General features: G+C 41.9%; 1 protein-coding gene across 2 annotated transcripts in view; it reads right to left on the reverse strand.

Moving 5' to 3' along the window:
• Positions 1-9264, reverse strand: part of LOC134225685 (elongation of very long chain fatty acids protein 7) — a 226774-nt gene extending 217510 nt beyond the window's left edge. Inside the window, exon 1 of one of the 2 annotated variants that reach the window (XM_062705961.1) lies at positions 8396-9264. The gene's annotated coding sequence lies outside the window, so the exon portion shown is untranslated. The remainder of the gene's footprint in view (positions 1-8395) is intronic. The other variant, XM_062705969.1, reaches the window with a different exon arrangement.
• Between the last annotated feature and the right edge of the window lie 9967 nt (positions 9265-19231).

A 19231-nucleotide genomic window follows, 5' to 3' on the forward strand; every position in this document is an offset into this window, starting at 1 on the left:
TTGAAACTTTGTTTAAAACATTTCACTGATAATTGATTGCTAAGAAATTAATTGCAAGCACATTAAGTGTCCAACTTCTGAACTAAAAATGATTACCTGTTCCATGGACAGGTAGAACGTATAGACGAGACGCCTCTGTGGTGTGGTTATAGTGGTTAAATTTGGGATTGAATTCCGTCGCGGACCTACATTTTTGTGAGTATGCTTTTAAAACTTATCTGGAGAAGTGGCGAGGTGGAGAATTTGGAGGCGCAAAATTGAATTATCCGGCAAGCCGGCACTCACGAGTTTATCGCCCGTCTACTGATTGTTCTTCAGAAATTCATGCAATTTACAATCCCGGAAGCGCTCAAAGATGTCAGAAGAAAACAGAAGTTCTGCGTACAGAATCTACAAATGCGATTAACTAAATTTTTTAGAAGTTGTGAAATAAATAAAAAATCAAAAGATTGATTGAAATCTGAGGAACCAGAAATATCCCAAAGTTCGTTCTAAATCTGGTCCGTGAAAAATTCTAAGGTCCCAAAAAGGTTCTTGGACAATCATACGATTTTTTGGTAGTTTGCTTTGAATCGCTAGAGCCACAATGATTTAATGCAGATAGCAATAATTGATTTAAACCATTGAATTTTTTTTCGAATTTCTGCTATTCATGGCTTTTCCTGGAAGCTTGTAAAGATATTCGACAATCGAATACCAAACAGTAATGCTTCTTGGAAATCTATAAACAGTATGTTATATCAAGACAAAATTTTCAAAACGACTTATCTGCTTTTGTAAACAAAGATTCAAACGACGATTTGACAAATCTGATAGCTCTCTCACGCAAACCAACACCATTAATAGGTAGGTAAAGTTTTCCGCTACCTATTGATGGTGTTGGTTTGCGTGTGAGAGCTATCTTCTTCTTCTTCTTCTTATTGGCATTACATCCCCACACTGGGACAGAGCCGCCTCGCAGCTTAGTGTTCATTAAGCACTTCCACAGTTATTAACTGCGAGGTTTCTTAGCCAGGTTACCATTTTTGCATTCGTATATCATGAGGCTAACACGATGATACTTTTATGCCCAGGGAAGTCGAGACAATTTCCAATCCGAAAATTGCCTAGACCGGCACCGGAAATCGAACCCAGCCACCATCAGCATGGTCTTGCTTTGTAGCCGCGTGTCTTACCGCAGGAGGGCCCTCCTTCCCTCGTGAGAGCTATCAGATTCGTCAAATAGTCGTTTTAATCTTTGTTTACAAAAGCAGATAAGTCGTTTTGAAAATTTTGTCTTGATATCGGATAGTGCGCGATTCCTTGCCGTAGACCAGGGCTGCCCAACGTACGGCCCGCGGGCCGGATGCGGCCCTCAGCTCATTTTTTTGTGGCCCGCGCACCGTGGTAGAAAATACTTCATAACCGGCCCACAAGCTTTTCTATGTAGCTCGAGAAGCTTCTTTTTTATAATTTATTAATAAATTGAGCCATTAACTGTTATAATAATTCCCTTTATTCGAATTGGACTCAAAATACAATATTTTACATATTTTGAAATGGAATGCTGTTCGAATGGATTAAAACATATCTGTTGAGCAGAATTCAGTATGTGAAAGTTTTCAACAATTCATCGGCATCCTTCGAAGTTAATTCAGGAGTACCGCAGGGTAGTCATTTGGGCCCACTACTTTTCGTCATGGTCATGGATCAGTTGCCTTCTTTCATGACTAACGCGATTGTACTTATCTATGCTGACGACGTAAAACTGTTCATGCCAGTGAAAGTCCTTAATGACTGCATTTTGCTCACTTGTCATAAGACGAGTTTATACCATCCCATTGAATTCCACCACTTAACTCTTGACAGCTATTTCGAGCCTCATTTCCTTGATCTTTGGCAGCTCCTGGCTCTTCAAGTTTATACCTAAGCATTAAGCGCAACAAGCGAGTAGAAGTAAGCACCGTACGAAATGTAACTAGATAAGTACCTAGATAAATTATTATACCTACGCATAGTATAAATAGTGTAAGTTGCGATCATTTTCTTCAAGTCGAGTCAAGTACGAGACACTGAAGACGGCCTTACTGTTGAGGTCGAAATACGTATCTGTCAAGATAAAATTAAGTGGTGGAATTCAATGGGATGGTATAAACTCGTCTTATGACAAGTGAAGACATTCCACTAAAAAGCTCAAAATAATTTTCTTATGCATTTTGCTGCAAAAGGATCTTCAAAACTTCGAAAGATTTGTAAGCGAAAATGGACTAAGCGTTAATCAAAGCAAATGCTCGGTGATTACTTACACCAGGAGAGTTCAACCGATATCATTTACGTACAGTTTGGGACATGCAATTCTTCAACGAGTAGATAACGTTCGGGATTTGGGCGTAATAATGGATCAGTCACTGACATTCAACCACCATATCAATGGAGTCATTAAAGAGTCACTGCAACTTTTTGCGCTTATCCGACGGTTTGGCCATGATCTTACCGATCCTCACGCAATCCTAACAATATATACCGGCCTCGTTAGGACTAAACTGGACTTCGCGAGTGTGGTGTGGCGGCCCCAATACAACGTACACATTCAACGGCTGGAAGCAGTACAGCGGAAGTTTTTGAAATTTGCTGTGAGAAATCTTGGATGGAGAGAACAGTTACCGGAGTATGAGGATCTCTGCCCATTGGTTGATTTCGACACCATCAATAGCAGGCACAAGATCGCTGACATAGTGTTTTTCTGTAACATCTTGAGAGGGCGAATCAGCAGTCCGTATCTTTACAACGGGCTTCACTTAAACACTAGTCCGGTTACTGTTCGTCATCGGAGAGTCTTTGATCCTCCATTCAGATCGAGGAACTACACGCAGCATGAGCCAACTAGTATGTTCATGAATGATTTCAACAGACTACAGGATGTTATTTTCACAACTATGACAACAGAAGTGATTCGTAATAAGTCAAGATTATATTTAAGTAGACAACTGTATGTGTAACGTTAATTTTGTGTATAATATTTAAGCAGGGTAACGGGCTTACAGCCTATAGTCCAATAAACCAAACCAAACAGGCTATAAAGAGTGATCGGAGTGACCCAATGAAACAAAGGTTGATGTAGAACACCGCGTCTTCCATTGTTTATTCAAATTATTTGTGACATAGTGGATTATCAAAGCAGAAAACTCTCTTCACTCTAACAAACACGGAAAAGGTTTCTTTCAGAAGCATTAGTTTGCCTTGGAACACTATACTAAAAGTTCTTGCAGAATATTTGAAAACTACGTTACGTGGAAAAGCCGTCTACTTCAAATTCTACTCTCTCGCAACCGATGACAATACTGATATTGAATACCGTGGACCCCCGATAATTTGAACGATACCTCATTCAAATTAACGGGGTTCATTTTTAATTTGAACTTCTGGTTACTCTATTTGCATCAGAAAAACTGGTTTCTGGCTGCTCTCTTGGCTGGTTTGTTTTGATTCTGCATTCCATTTCACGATGTTCCATTTTTCTTTCCTCGATTCCACGTGTTAAATGACGTTTGAACCATTTTTAATTTGAACGATGTTCAAACGAACGGGGTTCAAATTAAAAAGTGTTCAGATTAAAAGCGGTCATATTACCGGGGGTCCACGGTACTTGGTGCAGGAGGAAGAGGAATTGGCAGTTTTGATCCCAATGAGTGGAACGACTGCCGGAAAAAACTTAGAGGAGGTGTTAAACCTGTATGAAGGGGCTTGGACACTCCTCTAAAAACTTAAGTGGCCTTACAACTGATGGAGCCGGCACTGGCAATGACGGTAAAGAACACTGGCATTGTGACACTTCTATGAAAGGAAAAGCAATCACAGTGAAATGGTTATGTTTCCCCGCACATTGCATTATTCACCATGAGAATCTACAAATTATTTTCTCAATACCGTTTTATGATGGGAATTAGAAAATGTATCCGAAAGGTAACAATAATGTATATAATCGACCACCAATACAACGATGAGCTCAAATCTAAATTTCAGAAAGAAAACATCTCTCATCTCAGTACATTTTAAGAATAAAAGCAGTCAAAAACTTCGAATCCTGTTTGCGAATTTTGGTCACCGATTGCGAAAACAATATGCGATGATTATTCGAGAGTAGGCAACAATTTCATGTTTACCATTGAATTTGCAACCAAACGACATGTTACGTTAAAAAATGAATTTTTGAACGCAATTCAATCATGTTTAGTTTTTCTCTGAAGATTTTTTTTTGCAATTCAGAAAAAATGAAAAAATAAAATTGGAAAATACTATATATAAAAAAAATGGCGAATATTGTTTGGCCCGCCAGAAGATGTTAATTTTAAAATTTGGTCCGTAGCTTGAAAAGGTTGGGCAGGCCTGCTGTAAACGGAAAATGGGTAGGAAGCAGGTGCCGATTAGATGTAGTTGTCCATTGGTAAATATCAAGGAATATTGTTGTTGATGAATAAAGGAACAATTCTCTGTGAAATCATGATTTTTTAAGAGATTTCCATTTTGTATTTTTTGATTTCCCTGAAATTTTGCATATACATTCATTGTGATCAAAAAACATAATTTGCATCTTTGGTTTGCCATTTTGATTCTAGCCTATCTTTTGACAAGAGCCTAAGCAAAACCACCTTGAACACTTTCAACAAAATATAACTTGAAAACGGCTTGTCCGATCGTTTTGGTGTCTTCGACAAAGTTTTAAGCAATAATTGGGGCTATGTGAGAAAAAATATACACTGTGAAATTTTTTTTTTTTTCAATTATTTAAAATAAAACTTAAAAAGCGATTTTCTCAAAAAAAAAATTTCAATATTTTTTATTTTTTGATATGTTGTAGCAGATAATATATGTAATTTTTTGCACTATGGTTCATAATAGAGAAATGCTGGACAAAAAAGTTATAATTTTTTAAATAAGTTGGAAAAGGTGTTCAGTATTTTTCTAACTGCTACCGGTTCTGAAATATAATATAGCCATAAGATAAAATTTACAGATTTTCTAAATTTTCAGTCATTTTTCGTATCTAATCAACCTAGAATCACATTTTAGTGAGCCGTTGATATTTATTGTAAAATGCTAGTAATGGAGTAGTGGTTGGCCATTTTCGTGGTATGAGATTGTGGAGAAAAAAATTTACTTAGAATTCGCTGCTTCCATCATTGGTGCAGGATTGTATGGTGGGCTCAAATTAACCCACCAGCAACGTGAGAAGCTCTTATTTACAATAGCAGTTGTTGGCTACGAAAAGGGGCGGTGTTGTCAAGTTTCATTCCACCGGTCAGGACAGATCTCGGCTGATGGAGAATGTCTTGTTTCTGTCTAAGAGATAGTGATTAGTCCAAAATCAATTTCTGTGGTCTTCAGTCTAGCCACAGAGAAACAGACGTCTCACTTAACACATGTTCCATCGTTAACCTTTTTAACGATTGATTTATTTTTTTGTAGGTGGTCAATCGGCAACCGATGGCGCTTCCATCGATTTTGCTTGTGTCTGACGTTTGCGCACTACCGCCATATGGTTGCCGCTTGACAACACACAGTGAATTTAGCATTGGGCGATAATGTTTCCGTGACGATGCTTTTGATTGCATTTTGTTCTAAGCGAGTCATCTGTTTCTGTGTGGTTTAGGCTTGTAACACCTACACATTTATGCGAATCGCTTAATGCTAATGCTAATATTGCGCATAGATCCCAAAATTGAATTCTCACCTTTATTTTCCCGCGCCAGACTCGGCGACAAGGGGAAAGTTATAGAGTTGGTAATCCTGATTTTTTGACAATTAATGTCGATTGTTTGTGTGAGTACACCGATGTTAAAAATAGAGCTTTTAGCTAAAATTTTTTATTGTCAAATGCAAGTTTTGACGGTATTATTTATGTCTGAGTGAAAAACATGTACAAAAGGTCTATCAGGGAAGCAGTTGCTGAAGACAAATGTCATTGTTTTCAACGACGGAACGAAAAGTTTCAATGCATTATAGCAATACAGCCCAAATCGTCATTTCCTCTTTGTTCTATCCGCGACTCGGAACGTGGATGCGCCTCTGTCAACCTTATCAGTTATAAATAACAACTGATGATATAATTTTGTAATTGCCATTCATTTCTGTTGAATATTTTTTCAAGGTTCATTATTTTGGTTTGTTATAATAACTCTAGTCGGGGATTTCGTTGAGATTCTCAGAAAAGCGTCCTCTATGAATCTGTCTTCCATTCTACAGGAACCTACAACTGTGACAATGCTAAATAACAGCTTGGTGTTCAATAATCATTTTCTCAAATATTAAACGCAAATGTTCTAAAACAATTTACTATTTTGGTATGCATCCATATTTCATATGGCTATTAAAAATATTCCATGTCCAGGGAAGACGAGAATTTTTCTCATCAGAAAAATTAAATGCTCAAATATCGAGAATCTCAGAAAGAAACAATCGAGGTAGTAACATTTTAAAAGAGTTTCATAGAATAAAACAGAATCGATTGAAATAGTTTGGTATATTTCTCAAAACCAAAAGGACTGCAAAATAATTCAACAATAATAGTTTTGATGTACTGATAAGAATTTATTTTCATAGAAGGCATTCAAATCTCAAATTTCGATGCAAATATTAAAAGTGCTGTGCAGAGAAATAGTATTTTCGCCGAAATTGTGTATTGTTGATATTGCAGTAGGAGCAGACAGATGATATTTAAAAATATTCGCGCCAAACGAAGAAATTTTTTAAATTCTATTTTCTAGAAGCAATATAATTAAAGAGACAGACGTAGCTCTACGTCAGAACAAAAAGCAGTAGAAGAAAAGTACAATGCCGTACTGCTTTTTTTTATTAAATTGCTTTAAATTGCTAAACATTTCTTAGTATGGTTTCCCGTGTGAATATTTTTGAATATTATCTTTCTGCTTCTTCTTCTTCATGCAACATCAAAGCGCCAATTGAAATACTTAGTACAATTTGTGTTCAAATTAAAATATGTCCAGAAAAACAGAATAAAAATGTGTTTATACCTTTATTGGAATTTCACAATTTATTTTTATTTTTCGGAAACGGATTTCAAAAACGTTTTGCCGAATCTTGAAAAAACAAAATTATTCTTTGATTGCTTCTGGAAAATAAAAATAAAGCTAGCCCCAGAATAGGCAAACAGGTGGGAAAATCTGCAATACATAAAAAGCTTTTGTAAATTTATGCAAAACCAACGATGTTACTGCAGTGATATATTCGGTCACTTAACACTACCTTAAAGCCGTAGTTTGGTAGCATATTAGGTTGATTATCCATGAAGGCACAAACTATCCATCTTGTTCTATTCAGTGTCAGCTTTACCGAAGGACACGGTTTGAGCGCACATTACGCAGACTTACGCACATTGTGGTGAAATAAATGGTAGATCATTTGGTTACTTCGAAATGAGTTTTCGAGTGCCAGCATCGTATGAAAAAAATCATTTCAGAATTTTTTTCCGGAAATATGGGCCAAAAACACATGACAAGATTCAAATTCATCACGGGACTCAATGTGTATTTATCTTGATGAAGTTATGATGGAGCGCTACTAAACGAGCTAAAGAAACGCCAGATAGGATTGCTCTTGGCCATCACCCGTCATCAGAGTACAAACTACGATACTGCACGTTCCTAGACAATGCGTTCTACATGTTACCGTTTGTAAAAGGCGAAATATTTTGACCGCAAAGTTTACGCAATAAAAAAAACATGTTCCTTTCTACAACAACGACTCGGCCTAGTAACAAAACAAAATATTTTCACAACGCGGATCCAAAACACCTGCACAATTAGCATATCTTCGATTCTCCTCTAATATGATTTCTTATTTTCGCTTCTGCTTACAACAAATCGTAATATGGAAATTATACGCCCGATTCACGTCATCAAATCTATTTTACATTATTAGACACTTTCCAGCGATTTAAAATCTAACTTCTCTTTCCTCTACCTACAAGCGATGATTGATGCTGTATGATAATCCATGAGTATTTAGCGATTAGGGTTGTTGTACCTTTCATGCTATCTCTGAGCACTATTGGGTTTTAAGATCAACGTTTATAGTTGTAAGAAACATCAGTCCCAAAATATTCGCCAAATCAGCGAAACTCTGATTACCGACCACCACACCACAAATCCAGAAGAAAATTAATTCAACACAATTCACAATAGTCAACATTTCTGTCCACCTTCATTTCGAAAACTATCCCAGCACCAATTCGCTCGGACGCACGCGCGCGTCAAAGCAACGAAACTCGTTTTGTTGACGCTGATGGTGAAAAATTGTCCGCCCTGAGAGCACAGCCAAATTCGATGTTGTAATCCAATCGAACGAACGATCGAGGACCCAAAATCCATCAGCCCCAGTGGGGTGAAGACCAACTCACCTTTCTGTTGGAATTTGGTAAATCTGCTGTTTGTGTGATGTTTTCAGGACGCCCGAATACGAACTGCTTCAATGCAGATCACAATGCACTGAAATCAGTAGATGAGGTGTTTTTTGGACACTTTTCGAAAAAAAAAAGAAACTGATTAAACAGGTTTTTTCCTTCAGATTTACAGCAGCGCACTCCTAGTCAAACACTTCTACCGCGCGTGTGGGGCCAACGAAATCCAAACGAACAGGGTATGGTATCTGGACAACTTCGCAGCTTCGACGAGTTTTCGTTCGAACAAAGCAATATCACTAAGGTTACGTTGTATGTAAAACCGTTCCAGCAGCAATGTAATCCACCTTCGAGCTTGCTTCTTTCCAATTATGTAGGAACAAGTCGACAACGTACGCACTTTTGTGAAGGATAACAACTGTATCCTCTTCCGTTCTGACGAGGGATGTCCAGGCGCGGAAACACTATCTACAGGATGCGAATTTTCCGTTGTTCACAAAAAAATCAAACCGTGACTAAGCACTGATCAATTTTCACGAGCACTTCACGGTTCTCCACAAAGCTAAATTTAGCCTTTTGTCTTGTCCACAAAACTGAATTTACACTTTTGTCGATGATCAGTACTTATTTCTTCGTGTTAGAATATGGTACTACTAATTTACTGCACCAACAATCCTAATGCCTTCGGTGGTGGCACCACTAATTTTTACTGCGCACAAAAAAAATTGTACAATATGATGCACTGTTACTGAACCTTCCCTTTTATTTTTCGAGGTAAAACACGTCTTGAGGTGGGAGAAGGTCCTTTCAGTAGACCACGAGACAACACGAGAAACGACCTGGCCGAACGATAAACGAGAAGTGAATTTGGGCCCGTTGTCACAAGGTAGTTTTATATCGGCTGCATGGGGGACCGCACCGCGCCGGCTTCCACTTAAGCTCCGCGTGTATCGTCTAGTCAGCCGGTCCGGTCCGGTGGGTAGCGTTCGTGTGTTGCGCGTTGGGCTCTCCGACGCCAACGATGCTGTCTGTCGCACTGAGGAAGATGATCGATGCAACGCATCGTTGGGTGGTGTTGCGCGACAACAAGTGAAACATTTTCCGAGCGGGTGGTTGTTGTGGGTAGTTTGTAGGATATGGTGTGAAGAAAGGTGTCGCGGGTAAGACAGTTATCGCTTGGTGCAATTAATTGTCGCATATACCTAGATTCATTTTAAGATATGCCGTCGATTGCTTACGAAGATAATAGTGGAATATTGAAACTGAATGATAAATAAACGGTTTTTTAACGGGCATTTATTATTAATAGAGTTTAGAGAGCATTGTGTCATGTACTAAAGGGTGTTACGACCAGAACTTGGTTAAACTAGAATGGGTCGCTCAATTGTTTTATTTAAAAAATTGGAGGTGAGTGAGGTCGCTAATGCTAAGGACAAACATACTGCAGTACGAGCGTTGTAATCGTACAGCGCTGTAAGTGTAAAGAGCATGGTGATAGACATAGGGTAAGACGGTATAATATGCCCTCCCTAAGGCAATACTTAAATAATTTATTACTTTTCTACGCAATTTGTGCAAACTTTGTATTAGGGGAGACTGGGTAGACTTGATCCCCATTTTTGATTTCCGATGTATCACAGCCAAAAATAAATAAACATACGCGATTTCCACACAGACTCTCTAAGAAATATAGTATTTAACTTTACTGATGTATGACAGTCCTTAAATTATTGTTGTTATTGATACACAATTGATTTTTTGGAGTGCTGTCAAAAATCGACTTTTAAAATATTAGGGGGAAATTGATCCCTCTTTAAGAACTTGCTTTGATAAAATTAGAAAGGTGCCCTCAGATTTTTAAAATATTTTTCCTTCAAAACACGTGGACTTTTCGAATTGCTGTGCGTATTTTTTTTTTTTTCGTTTGTCGGGTGAAGATCACTGCGTCCAGATTTTAGGACTATTGTGATATACCCTTTTGCTGTGAAATACGCAAGTTATCTCAGTAACATGTTTGTCACTGAGATACCTTGGTATCGACTGAACTCAAGACCATCTATTATTGATGAATAGAGATCCTGAGTTACAGTATGTGACTCCCCCATTCTGGCGAGACTAGCTTCATGAAGCCGACCACGTCCTTGGGGGATAAGATCCATATGTCAGCAGGCCCTAAAAAGGGCTTGCTGAGAACTTTGAACCTACGTTGGGTGAGTGCACTGCAATAGCAGAGGATGTGTTCTGATGTTTCTCTCTCCTCGTCACAGAAGCGGCAATTTGAGGTTTGGATTGCTCCGATCTTTTTTAGATGGTATCTGCAGGGGCAGTGTCCAGTTATTAGACCGGTGTAGATGTTGAGATCCCTTTTGTTGAGACCTAATAGTTGTTGGGTTTTCTTGGGGTTAATCGTTACGAGCCTTTTGGATTGGCTCGTATGGGGAAGTGCATTCCAGTTTGATGTGATTTGACTGACCATATATTTGTTCAGTTCCATTTTTACAGAGCAGTCTGAGATCCCGCAGAAGGGCTCAGGGCCAATGAACCTTTCATTAGATCCATTCCTGGCTAGCTCATCAGCAATCTCGTTTCCCTCTAGACCCGTATGTCCTGGGATCCAATATAGGTAGACTCGATTGCGTATGGATAAGTTTTTCAAAGCCAGAATGCATTCCCACACTAGCTTTGAGTTACATTATTTATTTATTTAGACTAAGGCCGAAGTGGCCTGTGCGGTATATAAGAGTCTCCTCCATTCGGCTCGGTCCATGGCTACACGTCGCCAACCACGCGGTCTACGGAGGGTCCGCAAGTCATCTTCCACCTGATCGATCCACCTTGCCCGCTGCGCACCTCGCCTTCTTGTGCCCGTCGGATCGTTGTCGAGAACCATTTTCACCGGGTTACTGTCCGACATTCTGGCTACGTGCCCGGCCCATCGCAGTCGTCCGATTTTCACGGTGTGAACGATGGATGGTTCTCCAACAGCTGATGCAATTCGTGGTTCATTCGCCTCCTCCACGTACCGTCCGCCATCTGCACCCCACCATAGATGGTACGCAGCACTTTCCTTTCGAAAACTCCAAGTGCGCGTTGGTCCTCCACGAGCATCGTCCAGGTCTCGTGTCCGTAGAGGACTACCGGTCTAATGAGCGTTTTGTAGATTGTCAGTTTGGTACGGCGGCGAACTCTATTCGATCGGAGCGTCTTGCGGAGTCCAAAGTACGTACGATTTCCAGCCACTATGCGTCTCCGAATTTCTCTGCTGGTGTCATTTTCGGCAGTCACCAGTGAGCCCAAGTACACAAATTCTTCAACCACCTCGATTTCGTCACCACCGATGCAAACTCGCGGTGGGTGGCTCACATTGTCTTCTCTTGAACCTCTTCCTATCATGTACTTCGTCTTCGACGTGTTGATGACTAGTCCGCTCCGCTTAGCTTCCCTCTTCAGTCTGATGTAGGCTTCCTCCATCTTCTCAAAGTTACGTGCCATAATATCTATGTCGTCGGCGAAACCAAATAGCTGGACGGACTTATTGAAAATTGTACCACTCGTGTTAATCCCTGCTCTTCGTATTACCCCTTCCAAAGCGATGTTGAATAGCAAACACGAAAGACCATCACCTTGCCGTAACCCTCTGCGGGTTTCGAAGGGACTCGAGAATGCCCCTGAAACTCGAACTACGCACATCACCCGATCCATCGTCGCCTTGATCAACCGTATCAGTTTATCCGGAAAACCGTGTTCGTGCATTAGCTGCCATAGCTGGTCCCGATCGATGCGGCTTTGAAGTCGATGAATAGATGATGTGTGGGCACGTTGTATTCGCGGCATTTCTGCAGTACTTGGCGAATGGCGAACACCTGGTCCGTGGTGGAGCGTTCGCCCATAAAACCCGCCTGGTACTGCCCCACGAACTCCCTTGCAGTTGGTGCTAGTCGACGGCATAAAATTTGGGAGAGTACCTTGTAGGCGGCGTTCAGCAATGTGATTGCGCGGTAGTTGCTACAATCCAGCTTATCGCCCTTTTTGTAGATGGGACACACGACACCTTCCATCCACTCCTGCGGCACCATGGTAACCCAGTAACCATGGTAATGACCCAGTGCAGCGCTCTAGCCAGTGCCTCACCACCGTGTTTAAATAGCTCTCCTGGTAGTTGGTCAACCCCAGGGGCTTTGTTGTTCTTCAGCCGGCCAATCTCCTCCTGGATTTCCTGGAGATCCGGAGCCGGTAAAATTATGTCCTGCGCGCGTTCTCCCAGGTCCATCACCATACCGCCATCTTCGTCTGACACATCGCCATTCAGGTGTTCTTCGTAGTGCTGCCGCCACCTTTGGATCACCTCACGCTCGTTCGTAAGAAGGTTCCCGTTTATGTCCTTACACATATCAGGCTGTGGCACGTGGCCCTTACGTGAACGGTTTAACTTCTCATAGAACTTTCGTGTGTTATTAGCGCGGTACAGTTGCTCCGTTTCTTCACGGTCTCGATCTGTCTGTTCCGCGCCTGTTTATATCGTGCCTCGTTCGCCCTCGTACGGTGTTGCAGCAATCTCGCCCATGCTGCATTCTTCTCTTCCACTAACTGCTCACATTCGCCGTCATACCAGTCGTTTCTCTGATCCGGGGGCACCGTGCCAAGTGCAGCGGTTGCGGTGCTACCAATGGCGGATCGAATATCTCTCCAGCCATCTTCAAGAGACGCTGCGCCTAGCTGCTCTTCCGTTGGGAGTGCCACTTCCAGCTGCTGCGCGTATTCTTGGGCTAGTCTACCGTCTCGTAGCCGCCCGATATTAAGCCGCGGCGTCCGACTTCGACGCGTGTTGTACACCGTCGAGAGTTTTGAGCGCAGGCATACTGCAACGAGGTAGTGGTCGGATTCAATATTCGCACTGCGGTAAGTGCGGACGTTCGTGATGTCGGAGAAGAATGTACCGTCGATTAGAACGTGGTCGATTTGGTTTTCCGTTTCTTGGTTAGGTGATTTCCATGTGGCCTTGTGGATATTTTTGCGGGGAAAGAAGGTGCTTCGGACTACCATTCCGCGGGAGGCTGCGAAGTTTATGCATCGTTGGCCGTTGTCATTCGATACGGTGTGCAGACTATCCGGTCCGATGACCGGTCTATACATTTCCTCCCTTCCTACCTGTGCGTTCATGTCACCGATGACGAATTTAACGTCCCGCAGTGGGCATCCATCGTATGTCTGCTCCAGCTGTGCGTAGAACGCTTCTTTCTCGTCGTCGGGTCTCCCTTCGTGTGGGCAGTGCACGTTGATGATGCTATAGTTGAAGAAACGGCCTTTAATCCTCAGCTTGCACATCCTTGCGTTGATTGGCTGCCACCCAATCACGCGTTGGCGCATCTTACCCAGCACTATGAAGCCGGTTCCCAGCTCGTTGGTGGTGCCACAGCTTTGGTAGAAGGTAGCCGCTCGATGCCCGCTTTTCCACACTTTCTGTCCTGTCCAGCAAATCTCCTGCAGCGCCACGACGTCGAAGTTGCGGGGATGTAATTCATCGTAGATCATCCTGTCGCAACCTGCGAAACCTAGCGACTTGCAATTCCATGTTCCAAGCTTCCAATCGTGATCCTGTATTCGTCGCCTAGGTCTTTGCCGATTATATCGAGTCGCATTATCTCTTATATTGTTCGTAATGATTGGTTTTCTAGGCGGCTTATTGGGCCTGCGCAAACCTCCTGTCTCGTCGGAGGGCCGTCGTGTCAGGGCTGTTTAGCGTCCCACCTAACACCAGGACTTGGGCTTGTGCGCTTTGAGCGGCACACGGTCGCTTTGGTGGGGCCAACTTGCGGATACATGTAGCTTTTTATAGAGGTTTAACAGGGCCCACTGTCAAACCCCACCACATCCTAGGCAAGCCCCACAACTCGCAGATGGCCTGGGGAGGGATCGTCAAGCCCTTGGACATAGTCCCTGCTGCCCGTGCTTTGAGTTACAAGTGTAGTTATTAAGCGACTTAAGTGCCGCTTGGCTGTCAGAGAAAATACATATTTTTGCAAATCTATACTTTCTCCTCAGGCATAATAACACGCATTCTAATATTGCATATATTTCCGCCTGAAATACTGTGGGCCACTGTCCTAAGTGGACAGAAATTTTTGTTGTAGGGCCATAGATTCCGGATCCTGTCAGATTATTCATTTTCGAACCATCTGTGAAGAAATTTATAGAGCCTGTTGGAACGCTTGGTCCATCTCCTTCCCACTCCTGGCGGGAAGGAATGAACACATCGTAAGGTAAGTCATAATTGACTACCGTTTCCATCCAGTCACTACAAATTCCTATTGCGGGATTTATGGCAAATTCATTTAATATGCTGAGGTGACCCGTAAGGTCTCCCGACAGCAGTGTTTTTGTTCTCTTTAATCTTAGAGCACTTTTTTCCGCTTCCAGCTTTATGAATTGATCTAACCGGGGCAGGTGAAGCATTGCGTCTAAGGCCAAAGTGGGTGTACTACGAACTGCACCAGTGATGGCTATGCAAGCGGTGCGTTGGATTTTGTTGAGCTCAGCCCTTGCAGCAGCCTCATTAGTTTTAGGCCACCAGACAAGGGAAGCGTAAGTTGTCCTGGAACGGACAATGGTTTTATATATCCACATGATCATACTTGGTTTTAGGCCCCATCTTTTACCAAGGGTTTTGAACAAACCCAAAGTGTATTGAGACCTTTCTGCACAACTGATTGGAGATGAGAGTTCCAATTAAGCTTTGCGTCGAGTATGACACCTAGATATTTTACTTCACTTGAATAAACTAATTGTGTTTGATTCAAGAAAAGGGGATTCAGTTGTACCTTTCTCCGTTTAGTGAAAGGGATAATGGAAGTTTTTGTAGGATTTATGCCTAGTTGATACTTTTGACACCAGGAAAAAGTGTGATTTAGGGCAGATTGCATTCTTTCCACTATAACACTTTCGAATTTGCCTCGTACAATAATGACAACGTCATCAGCATATCCAACCACTTCGAAGCCTCTTCTCTCTAAGCTGTCTAGAAGCTCATCCACCACCAGTGACCACAACAAAGGAGAAAGCACTCCGCCTTGCGGACACCCCTTGTTGCTTTAACAGTGATGTATGAACCGCTAAGCTCAGAGGAGATTTTCCAATTAGCTAGCATAGCATGTACCCAGGTAACAATGCATGGGTCGAATTTTCTCCTCAACATTGCTGACCCTATAGACGAATAAGAAGCGTTATCGAATGCGCCTCAATATCAAGAAATGCTACAAGAGCAATTTCTTTTGCATTAAGTGTCTTTTCGATTTTTGAACTACCGTATGTAGTGCCGAGATCGTAGATTTTCCACTTTGATAAGCGAATTGGTTTTTTGACAAAGGCATTGCTTTCATAAATTTGTAATTTATGTACTCGCATAGTACCTTTTCCATAATTTTGAGCATTACAGAGGATAAACTTATCGGCCTGAATGCTTTGGGGTTGGTTTTATCTCTCTTGCCTGCCTTCGGAATGAAGACAGCCCGGATTTGACGCCAATCGTTAGGTATGTGCCCCAAAATCAGACTCGCCTTAAAAATCTCAACCAAGGGTGGAACCAGTGTTTTCTCCTCTTTTTGGATCAACGCTGGGAATATTCCATCCATGCCAGGAGACTTAAATGGCTCGAAAGATCTCACAGCCCTCTCAACCCTGGCCCGAGTGAAAGCTTTCTTTGCAACCTTTATTGCGTCTTTTTTAGATTCAGAAACCCATGATTGGATCTCTTGTGGATCTGAGACAACAATTCCAGTGCCTTGGTCGCCGATGCTCGACTCAGGGATTGAATCAGGGAAGTGGATCTTTAACAATTCGCTCAGTGTATCGCTAGGCTCTACAGTTAGCGAACCATCCGTCTTTCGGAGGCTACCCACACCATTGGAGTGGTCTTTTGAAAGAGTTTTTTGGAGTCTGGCCACTACGGGTGTATTCTCTATGCTTTCACACATTAGAATCCACGATTTCCGTTTGGCTGACCTTATTTCTTTGTTGTAGTTCGTCAGGGCCTTTCTGTATAGGCTCCAATCGCCGGTTCGCTTAGCACGGTTGAACTCCCTACGCGCAGTTTTCCTAAGCTTCTCAAGAGTTTTATTCCACCATGGAACGTCTCTACTCGAACTAGTTGATTTAGTTGGACAGCTCTCTTGATAGGCGTTAAGGATTTTGTTTTTAATGGATTTGGACGCATCTTCCAATTGTGTTATGGACTTGATGTGACTTTCTATGATGTGCTCTTCGGATCGTAGGATAGCTGAGTAGGATTCCCAATCAGTTTTCTTAGGATCTTTAAACGTTTTTTCCATCGTTAGACCCCTTCCCATTCGAAGATGATGTGTTTATGGTCTGACATTGATATTTCTTCAGAAACATGCCAGTTTTTATTTTATCAGAGATAGACCGACTACATAGAGTCAAGTCCAAAACTTCCTGACGAATGGAGTTTTCAAACGTGGGCTTGTCACCAACATTACAAATGTCAATGTTCTTGGAAGAGAGAAACTGTAACAGGTACTCACCTCTGGTGTTTATATTTGTACTTCCCCATACGGTGTGATGTGCATTTGCGTCGCACCCTATGACGAAGGGGATGTTGTGTCGGTGGCTGTAGGCTACGAGCGCAGCTGTTTCTGGAGGAGGGATTTCGTCCACGTCACCTGGGAAGTATGCCGAGACCACCAAGATCTCTCTACTCCCTCTGGCGGAAGGTACCTCCATCCTGACCGCTACGATGTCCCTTTTTATGAATTCTGAAATTGGAAAGTATTTACAGTTGTTATGTAATAAAATAGCCGCTCTAGGAGAAAGCTGGCTGTCATCATATACCAACTTACATGAGTGTTGTGGAATACCTTGTATTCTGGATTTATTGACCCATGGCTCTTGAATGAGGGCCACGGTTAAATTCTCTTTGGTGAACCTCCGACAGAGCACACCCGTGGCGCTCTCAGCATGGTGGAGGTTCACTTGCAGAACTTTAGTCGCCATTTCCGGGTTCCTGCTTTTTCCGGACGACGACTGCCCGGCTTTGGATGTTGCGGATCATCAGGATGTCGTTTGATATTACAGTTTAGGTTTTCTCTCTTCCCTGTAGCAACCTGGCCCGCCAGTTTCGCCTCTGTGGTCAAACTGTCGCTTTTTGCACCCCCTTTGCCCTGTTTAGATACCTTTGTTTTGGTACCACTAGAGCAGGGGGTCGCATGTAAGTTTCGAGCTTTTCCTTTAGAGGCGGACAGACTAGCCTTTATGGTGCTTTTGGGGTGAGATTTACTAACCTCGCCCGAACCGTGCGTATACGTGAACGATTTTTGTTATTGAATTCGACAGCACATGCAATTATAAAATTTGGGGAGACTTGATCCCCTTTCTGTGATATCTACGCAATAAATATTTTTTTCCTGACAACCCTTCATCAAATCTGTCAAATCTACAAAAAATTAGATGCCTGAGAATATATTTATATTTTTTTGAATTTTTTCGCCAAAATTTTGTATGGGTGACTAATGGGGGATCAAGTGTCCCCATATTGAGGCAATAACTTCAAATCCAAATATCCTTAAACTTTGATGGAATGTTAACATTTTCATCAGTACAGATCATTAAGCATATTTATGGCTTTGTGATGTGAAAAAACGAAAGCATTTTGTCATTGTTATGAAAAGTTGTTCAAATTTTGCTTGGCCAATAAAAAAATCTTTAGGAAGGTCAAAATATACAAACCGCCCTGCAGAATAAATAAAGTTGACAATCCAAAAAATAACTCACCACATAAAGATCATTTGTCTAGAGGATCTATATTAAAAAATACGCTAGAACAAAACTACTTTAGTCCTCGATAAAACAGGGGGTGATCAAGTCTCCCCGGGGATCAAGTCTACCCACCTTCCCCTACCGTGGGGGACCGAAATCCATCCTCCTCATGAGTTATCAATTAAAGGGGGTATGAGGTAATTAATTTATAAATAATATATCTTTACCTATTCACATACTGGACAGAAGGCTTTTAGGCCATTGCAATGGAAAGTAGGCTTTGAAATTAAAACAACACAAATACAAAAAAATCGCCACCCACAAAACGCGGAATTTCTGGCGCCATTTATTTGCGTAAAGAGCATAACTACACCAAATGTAATTGTGTTACAATTGCAAATTGCGATTATTAAAGTAAGATAAGCGGAACACAAACTAAAGAAATCGGTTCTCAAGGTGCGTATTAAACTATTTACAGTGGTAATTTAGTCTATCAGTCTTCTTCAATTTAAATACATATTTAGTAAAAAAAAAGAAGAACAAAAAGACAAACACACTTGTAAAACGGCACAATTCACAATAGTCAACAATTCACGGCAAATGCTGGGTAAAGCGGACCATTGGTACTTCGCGTACCTGAAGGAATAAAATAGACCCCATCTCGCGGTCCTTAGCCTCTTACCCAGCAACTCCTATCCCTACCTCCCCGTGGTGCTGGCCGGGATACGAGCAACCTCAGGGAAGATCGGGTAACCAACCCCGGTGGGAACTATGGTCGTATGCTGACAGGGAAGGGGGGGGGTGGGGGCGAGTGGTTTGCTACGGAGGTGAAAATTTTACTGAGCGTCTGTTCTCCATGTCAGGATCGGCTCACAACAGCGTCTGTTCTCCATGTTAGGGGCGGCTGATCATCGTCCGAGTGCCAGCGAGGGACTCTAAGTGAAACTATGCACCATGGTCCACCGGGAATAAGGAGGAATGGTCCTGCTTGAATTTAAGGGGTTTAGTGTCAGGCCCTGCAAGTCAAGCTTTAACAAACATAAGCAACGAACAATCAACAAGAGAGCA

Source organism: Armigeres subalbatus, chromosome 1 (genome assembly GCF_024139115.2).
Source record: "Armigeres subalbatus isolate Guangzhou_Male chromosome 1, GZ_Asu_2, whole genome shotgun sequence".
Taxonomy (NCBI): Eukaryota; Metazoa; Arthropoda; class Insecta; order Diptera; family Culicidae; genus Armigeres; species Armigeres subalbatus.